We start from the raw sequence: 9154 nt of genomic DNA on the forward strand, positions 1-9154 counted from the left end.
GGGACAGTACTTGTCCTTTACTTGATGTGTAATTTTTGCCTGTATATCTCTTGGCCAGTTGTATAGTGTCTCTTCTAAAATTAACCTAAGGGTAACAATAATGCTGATGCTCTGTCAGAAGAGATTTAAAAAGATGGAAGAATATATCTTACTTAAATTATTTTTGAGTTATTTGATACTCAATTAACTACATAAAGTGATTGAGAGAAGTGAAGTAAGGGGTAGGAGAGGAGGGTGTATAAGCCTAAATAATAAATATGTGATTAGAGAATTTATGATGCCTTCTTTAGGACATTCTACTAGAATACCAGGCTTATGCTATCTAAGTCTAATCATAAAGGGCTATTTATTAAGCACTTTTACTTTGAGGTATATAATTGTCCCTTGCTTATACTAGGTACATGTAGGCCCTTGCCTGTATTTAATATCTGTAATTTTGTTAGAATATGTGCCATCTGGAATGGAACTAGGTAGTCCCATGGAAACACAGACTTTCAAAGTTCTACTTTGCTTATTAAATGCAAGAAGCAATGGCTACTACTCAGATGGAGAACCTTAGCCATATGCTAGGACACTGAGATCCCACCCATCCAAATAGCTAGTCTGAGGAAGTCTGGAGGGATGTTCCCAGATACCTCAAGATGGGAGACTGTCCGGTGTATCACTGATCAGAACTCCATCAAAGATTTTATGGATAAAACCACATGTAAAGGAACAAGAAGATCAAAGATGTTTTTAGTTGAACATACATCAGGAACAATAGTCAAGGTACAAATTACTTTCAAGGTAGGGGAGACACCAAGAATGTGTTGGCCTTAATTATGATAGTCTTCTCTCAATATGCACTTTTTTGATGCTCCAAGAAATATTTGTTTATTCTTAGGTCATTTTCTGCACAAACCCCAAAGCCCTCATGGAAGGAGTCAAACATCAGAGTTACAGATAATTAATATTTTTTTAAAAAAATTAAAAAATGCATTTATTAATAATTTTCCTTCCTTTTATTTTATTTCTTTAATGTAATTTTTACCAAAGCATTATTCAGCTCTTGCTTATAGTGGGGCAGGGGATTGAACTTGGGTCATTGGAGCCTCAGGAATGAGAGTGATTGCATAACCGTTATGCTATCTACCCTTTGTCCTTTTAATCTTTATTTATTGGGTAGAGACAGCCAGAAGTCAAGAGGGAAGGGGGTGATAGAGAGGGAGAGAGACAGAGAGATACCTGCAGCACTGCTTCACCACTCACAAAGCCCTCCCCCTGCAGGTGGGGACTGGGGGCTCAAACCTGGGTCCTTGCACATTGTAATACATGTGCCCAACCAGGTGCACCACGACCTGGCCTCCTGACAAAGAAAGAAAGCTTCATGGAACTCATTGTGACACCTGTGTCAGTACCCCCAGCCATTGGTACTGACCAGGAGTGGGAATCTTACCTGCTCAGAGGATTCCAATGCACTGACATCATTGTTTCTTAACCAGGAGGAACAGGGGCTCCCACAGCACACATTCCACCAACTGAGCAAGAGACCACAGGCACAGAAGAGGGCACCACAGCAGGACAGTCCAATCAGGGCGCTAGGGCCACTCAACCAGGCTCTCCAGGCAGTGCCAGTGACTCCACTGTGTTTGGATCATCTGTGGCAGGGCAACACACCAAGGCTCCATCATCCCAGGGCTCTGGCACCACTGGACCAGCACCTAATGACTCTGGAAAAACAGGGCCACCTGCAGAAAGCTTTGGGACCTCAGGCGAGCCTCAGGAAGGATGTCAGTCCACAAGCTCATCTGTCAATCAACCTCGCACCTCTCAACCAGCTGCAGTGCAGTCTAGAACCACTGGGCTATCTGTCATGGAGGCAGGAACCACAGGGCAATCCGTTCAAGACTCCAGAACCACCCGGCCTGGCTCAGCAGGCAGTAGCAGTGGACCCACTGGGGCTGGAACAGCAGGAGCAGGGCGCCAGACCACGGCTCCATCATCCCAGGGCTCTGGCACCACTGGACCATCTTTTGTTGTCTCTCAGACTTCAAGCCAGTCTAAGGAAGGATCTGAATCCACAGGCTCATCTGTCATAGGATCTGATTCCACTTCAACCTCCTTGGTGTACCCATGGGCACCACTGGCTTCTCTTCTACCCTGCTGGGCACTACTGCTTCCTCGGTGGGCATTGTCACAACCACAAGAGTTTTTCCTCAGGGATCCTCTGCTGACACAGCTCCAGGAGGTAAGCCTACACACAGTATATACAAACGTCTTTTTTCTCCTTTACATTCTCTCTTTGGTATTTTCAGGCCATTTTGAGCTGTTAATGGCTTCCTGAGTCTTCTTAAAATAATGAAGCTTTCATATTCTAAGTCAGGTCATCATATATTCATCATTTATACATCATGTTCTGTTTAGTCTTTTTTTTAAATTTCATTATTAGAAATAGAAAGAAATTGAGATGGGAGAGGGCCATAGAGGAGAGAGTCAGACACCTGCAGTTCTACTTCACCACTCGTGAAGCTTCCCACTGCAGGTATGGACTAAAGGTTTGAACCTGGGTCTTGGAGCACTGTAATATGTGTGCTCAACCAGGTGTACCACCACCTGGCTCATCAGGTTCTGGTCTTTTAATTTATCAATATATTATTTAGAAGTGTGCTAGTTGTTCTTATTTAACCCAACATTACAATGGAATTATTTTAATGCTTGCAGATAATTCATCTACATAACAAGTTTATTTTTACCCTAACCCTTGTGATACATGCTCTTTTGTTTCCCCCTCTCTTTCAAATGGAATTCTCGAGAAATAATATTTTTAGGGTTTAATGAGGACTGAAGCTTAGGCTGTCTAGTCTCCAGTCCTGTTCTCAGCCCCTACCCTCCTCACTCCAGTGGCTGTAGGAACAATCTGGGTATAGCACGTATATCCAACCACCCTCTGCCCCTGGAACTTGCAGTACAAAAGCAATGATTAATAAATGTGACTCAGGTATTCTTCCATAAGTAGAATGTACTATCCACTCTGTTTTATGCTTAATAATAATAAGATGTAGCACAGACCTCACTTAGTTGTTGTTAAAATTTGTAGGCTCCAGCCGGCAGGGCTAGCTTCACGGGCGGGTAACAGAGACGCGGAGACAACGGCTGGGCAGGGAAGCTGTATTTCTTTATTCAGGAACAACGATTCACAAACTAAGACAAACTAATCACCAAACAGAACTCTGCTGTCTCTTTGCGGCGGCGCAAGCACTCTTTCTTTTACTCTCGAACTCAGGAACCCTCTCCCTTACTCTGGAACTCAAGAACTCTCGTACTGGGGAACCCTCTCAAACTCTCACACTCTCGAACTCAGGAACCCTCTCCCTTACTCTCGAACTCAGGAACTCTCTTACTCAGGAACCCTCTCTCGGGGTTCCTTGGGGCGGGTCCAAGCAGGCCCACGAAATTAAAAGGACTGATCCAATTCTCTTGGCGGGGGAGGGCTAGAACAAACCAATGTAAAGCATAGGACACTTAGTAGCATGGTTCACTGTGTTATCAATACTGCAGGCTTTATTTCCCCTTTTCATTTGTGATTAATGGTGGTTACAATCTATTAAGATTATAATATGTAGGTCCATGATATACTCCTTATCACTGGTTTTTTTTTTCCCCTATTTCAAACAATTAATCACTTCTGGCCTTTCCACTGCTACTCAGTGATGATGGAGTATAGCCAAGTTTGTTACCTACCTGAGTGTATATTTGTCACACATAAACTCAACCAAGAATTAGAAATTTCAAGCTTTTTTAAAAATTTATTTATTTATTTATTCCCTTTTATTGCCCTTGTTGTTTTATTGTTGTATTTTTTATTGATGTAATTATTGTTGGATAGGACAGAGAGAAATGGGGAGAGGAGGGGAAGACAGAGAGGGGGAGAGAGAGACACCTACAGACCTGCTTCACCGCTTGTGAAGTGACTCCCCTGCAGATGGGGAACTGGGACTTGAACTGGGATCCTCACGCTGGTCCTTGCACTTGGCGTCACATGTCCTTAACCCACTGTGTTACTGCCCAACTCCTGAAATTTCAAGCTTTATTCAGGAAAATTGAGAACAGACATTTTAGTGTACATGTGTGGAGAGAGGAGAGAGAGAAATAGAGAGAGAGAGAGAGAGATCGAGAAATGAGCGTTGGAGTAATTTACTGATATGTTGAGGGCCCCATGTTAGCAGAGCTAGAAAGGGAGAAACCAGGCCTGTAACAGAGCCTTATCAACCCCCAAACCCCGCCTCCACCTTCTTTCTAAGCCATGCCCATACCTGTTGCCACTCCCATTTCCTGTGCATTCTTTACTTTTTTAACAATTTTATTTATTCATTTATTTTCCCTTTTGTTGTCCTTGTTTTTTATTGTTGTAGTTATTATTGTTGTTGATGTCATCGTTGTTAGATAGGACAGAGAGAAATGGAGAGAGGAGGGGAAGACAGAGGGGGAGGGAAAGATAGACTCCTGCAGACCTGCTTCACCACCTGGGAAGGGACTCCCCAGCAGGTGGGGAGCTGGGGCTGGAACAGGGATCCTTACACTAGTCCTTGAGCTTTGCACCACCTGTGCTTAACCTGCTGCACTACTGCCAGACTCCCCCATTCTTTCCTTCCTTCCCCACTGTCTTGGGAAACATGTTCTGGCAGTGGTGCTCCAGGGAGTGTCTATACTCCCCAGGTTCTCCCTATCCATTCTCTGACCTGAGCAGCTCTAAGGGGCAGCACACCTGAAGACACAAAGTCTGTTAATGCCCCTCCCAGAAAGTGAGAGTATCAACGATGTAACACGGGAAGCCTCTCCTTAAAAAAGGGCTGTGGTCCAGGAGTGGGCGTGGTGGGTGGAGCATCTCACCTGTGGACCTGAGGTCCTAGTTTATTCCTGCCATCTCGGGTGCTACAGGGATACTGTGCCCTCTGTGTCTGTCCCTTGAGGTCCCCTTCATTAATACATATGTCACTGTAACCACAGGACTGTCATTTATACTTAAGACTCAGTTACCATTGCTATTAGAGCTGCTTCTGACCTCTGTATACTCCAGGAATCTGAGCTGTGGATGCTAGGATAGAGAGTCAGTATTCAGGGGCTGGGTGATGGTGCCTGTGGTAGAGTGCATATGTTGCTATGAACAAGGACCCCACCTGCAGGGAAGCTTCACGAGTGGTGAAGCAGGTCTGCAGGTGACTCTTGGTCTGTCTCACTCTCTATCTCCCCATCTCTCTCAATTTTTCCTTATCTATCTGCTAGCAGATCTATATGCTGAAATTTAAATATATTATTTCTTTTTTCTTTTTTTTCTTCCAGAGTTATCGTTGGGACTTGGTGCCAACACTATGAATCCACTGCTCCTGTGGCCATTTTTTCCATTTCTTTTTAATAGGATGACAGAAATTGAGTGAGGAGGAGGAAGACAGAGAGGATGAGGGTGGGGAGCCGGGGGCTCGAACTGGTATCCTCACACTGGTCCTTGTGCTTCATACTGTTGTAAATGAAGTCCAGTTAAAATTACTTGTCAAAGCAAAAAACTAAGGACCTGAAGCAAGGCATTTATGCTTTTGCAAAAGGGTGTGCCGCCAACAGTGGCCATCAGGCAGGAGCTTATTCTCCACCACCACTCCCCTTCTCCCAACTTTTATGCTTGAATCAGAACTGTCTCCTCAACCCCTGGGCTGGGCTACAGAGCTCACAGTCTCCTCATTGTCTAAATAAGGAAAGGAGGAAGAGAGTCTGAGGGTCTCTGCTGGAGGAGTAGCAAGCACTGCAAGGAACTGACCTAAAGAATACAAAACTACTGGCCACAGGTGGTCACAGATAACAATTTGTAAAAAGAATTTTTGTACTAAACAGTCATTCTATTTTTGTTTCCTTGAAGACCTAACCATCTCTCAGTACTATGTGCGCTTAACCTGCTACACTGCTGCCCATTCCCCTGTATGCTTTAAAGTATGAATTTACTTTTTCTTAATTAGTCTCAAGCAATGGAATTCCTCCAGAACTCGTTGAATGTAAGTTGAAATTAACATGAGAAGAATATAATATGCATATCCTTCTGCATAATAGAGCTTGAAAATAATATTTCTGGGCCAGGATAATAGTTCACTTGCATAGTGCACTGCTTTGCTATATGTGCAATCCTGGTCCGAGCCTGGACCCTTTGCATTGAAAGTGTTCTCAGTGCTGTGGCTTCTCTCTGTGTGTGTCCCTCTCCCCTTCTCTGTCTGCTTCTAAAAAATAGATGTAGCTTTTCTGTCTACTCCAATTGAGCATTAAAAATATCTATAGAACTATGGTCTTCTTTCCAAAGTATAATCTAATATAACTAAGAACTGTACAAACAACTATCACAAAATAAGAAGTTATTAAAATGTAGTATGATTCATCATTACAAATTTAGATATTAAAATGTATATTTATAAATCTATTTGTGTTTTTAAATTTCAGTGCCATCAAAACAGCCAGAAGTAACAGGTGAGAAAACATAGGACTGTAGATAACCATTTGAAAGAACTGATATGACAGGAACAGAATAGGAAACAGGATACCAAACATCAGACTTACCAGATCAGCAACACATGAATTTCAGATTAGATGCTGGACTTTTTTCTGTTTTTTGTTTTTCTCCCAGAGCCCTGCTCAGCTCTGGCTGATGGTGGTGTGGGGGATTGAACCTGGGACCTGTGAGCCTCAAGCATGAGTCTCTTGGTATAACCATTATGTCGTCTACCCCTGTCCACTTTTTCTTTTTTTTTACACCTTTTTTTGAAATTTAAAAAATATTTATTTATTTATTTATTTATTTATTTATTTATTTCCTTCTGTTGCCCTTGCTGTAGTTATTGTTGTTGTTATTGATGTCATCGTCATTGCATAGGACAGAGAGAAATAGAGAGAGAACGGGAAGACTTGTGAAGTGACTCCCCTGCAGGTGGGGCTCCAACCAGGATCCTTAAGCTGGCCCACCATGTGCACTTAACCTGCTGCACTACCACCTGCTGCACTACCACCTTTTTTACACTTTTTTTTTATTAAATCTTTATTTATTTGACAGAGACAGCCAGAAATTGAGAGGAAGGGGGAGATAGAGGAGAGAGGAGACAGAGAGACATCTACAGCATTGCTTCACCACTTGTGAAGCTTTCCCCCTACAGGTGGGGACCAGGGGCTCAAACCCAGGTCCTTGCACACTATAACGTGTGCTCAACCAGGTGTGCCACCACCTGGCCCCTTTTTTTACACCTTCTTACATTATAACAAAGTTGTGTTGACTTCCTTTCTTAATATAAAGTCTGTACTAATTTTGTACAGTCTTCAGTGTCAACCAAATAAAGAAAATATCTCCTAAGAATATTCACATTATTTAAAATAATACTAATGTTATTTGTGACTTACTATTTCCATAAAGAAAAATTGAGATTTTATTGCAAACCGACATCTCTGTTTAGTTTAGGATAAAAGTAAGCAAAAGTTTAATCTCATTTCTGGCTGATGGCTGATGCCTGGGGGTTGTGGGGTAGAGTGGAGGAATGGAATCTGGGACTTCAAAGCCTCAGGCTTAAGAGTCTCTTTGCATAACCATTATACTGTCTGCCCCCAACCAAGTTCTTTAGAATACCTTATTTTTTGTTATTTGGCCTTTTTGCATTCTCCTAGCACTTACTGGTTGAGCTAAAAGGCTTTCATGCTTGAGGCTCCAAAGTCCCCCACTACCACCACCACCAACAAGACCTGGTAAATACATGTACATTTTTTACATACAAATTTGAACTCCAGAAAAGATTCCAAAAGGCTGGATTTTAGCAGGAGGGAGTCATTTTCCCTTGGAGTGTGCAGAGAGAAATGTGGCAGAAGAAAGCCTTGCAGATGCTTTGTGTGGGGGGACTCAGCTAGACCTCTGCTCCTCTGTCCCTCTGCTCCCTGGAGGACCTCCACCTTGGGTTGCCCTTTGTGACTGTGGCAGCAAGTTCCTGTGGGAGCCCCCAGGCCCTGGCACAGCCCATGGCCTTGGCTACAGACTCTCCATCTTCCCTTGTCCTCCTTTCTCTTACTAAAACCACTTTTAAAGAATTTCTTTATTGGGGGATTAATGGTTTTCAGTCAACAGTAAAATACAATAGTCTGTCCATGCATAACATTTCTCAATTTTCCACATAACGATTCAGCCAGCCCCCACTAGATTCCTCTGTCATCATGTTTCAGGACCTAAACCTTCCCCCCCACCATAGTCTTTTACTTCTGTGCAGTACACCAACTCCTACTTTTTTATTCTTAAGTTTGCTTTATTGTGAATTACATTCCTTATTTTTTTTTTTTTTGGATAGAGACAGAAATTGAAAGCTGAGGGGAAGAGATAGGAAGAGAGAGAGACAGAGAGACACCTTCAGCCCTGTTTCCCCACTCATGAAGCTTTCCCCTTTCAGGTGGGGACCGGGGGCTTGAACCCTGCTCCTTGCACAGTACCATGTGTACTCAACCAGGTGCAACACCACCTGGCCCCACATTTTTTATTTATTTTATTTTTAAATTGCCACTAAGATATTTATTAGTGATGGAGAAAGAGGACATGACTAGAGTATCACTCTGGCACATGCAGTGGTTTCAAACTCAGGCCTTTGTATGTGAGAGCCCAACATTATTTACTGCACTACCTCCTGGGCTTCTGATGATTTAATATTGATTTTAAAAAAACTATATTTGTCTTCACAACATAGTTACATATCTTGACATTGGTAATTCTAGGTAAAGTGCAGCAACCCTGTGAAGTCGAGGAAGGTGGCATGGTCCTCAGGAAGTCCCCGAAGCTGCTGAGCACCATTTCTGCAGAGACTTCTAAGCTGGCAGGGGGTTTAATCAAGAAAATGACATATCATCTTATTTCTTCCCAGAAACCACTGGAAAAGGAGAAGAAGACCAAGAAGCAAAATGTAAAACAGGTCAGTAGAGGGGAGGAAAATCCCAATTTTAAAACTTATTCAACTAACATTTTAATAGAAAACTATATGTGAGGGACTGAGTGGTGATACACCTGGTTGAGTGCACACATTACAGTGCACAAGGACCTGGGTTCAAGCCCCTGGTCCCCACCTGCAGGAGAAAAGTTTTGCAACTGGTGAAGCAGATCTGCAGGTTTCTCTCTCTCTCT

General features: G+C 42.9%; 1 long non-coding RNA gene across 1 annotated transcript; it reads left to right on the forward strand.

Annotated features, from left to right (window-relative positions):
- The first annotated feature begins 1516 nt into the window (after window positions 1-1516).
- On the forward strand, window positions 1517-8935 carry LOC132537025 (uncharacterized). Its single transcript, XR_009548542.1, has 4 exons — window positions 1517-2227; window positions 5985-6020; window positions 6457-6483; window positions 8898-8935. It is a non-coding gene; the product is annotated as an uncharacterized LOC132537025 (long non-coding RNA).
- Window positions 8936-9154: the final 219 nt, after the last annotated feature.

Source organism: Erinaceus europaeus, chromosome 2, assembly GCF_950295315.1.
Source record: "Erinaceus europaeus chromosome 2, mEriEur2.1, whole genome shotgun sequence".
NCBI lineage: Eukaryota > Metazoa > Chordata > Mammalia > Eulipotyphla > Erinaceidae > Erinaceus > Erinaceus europaeus.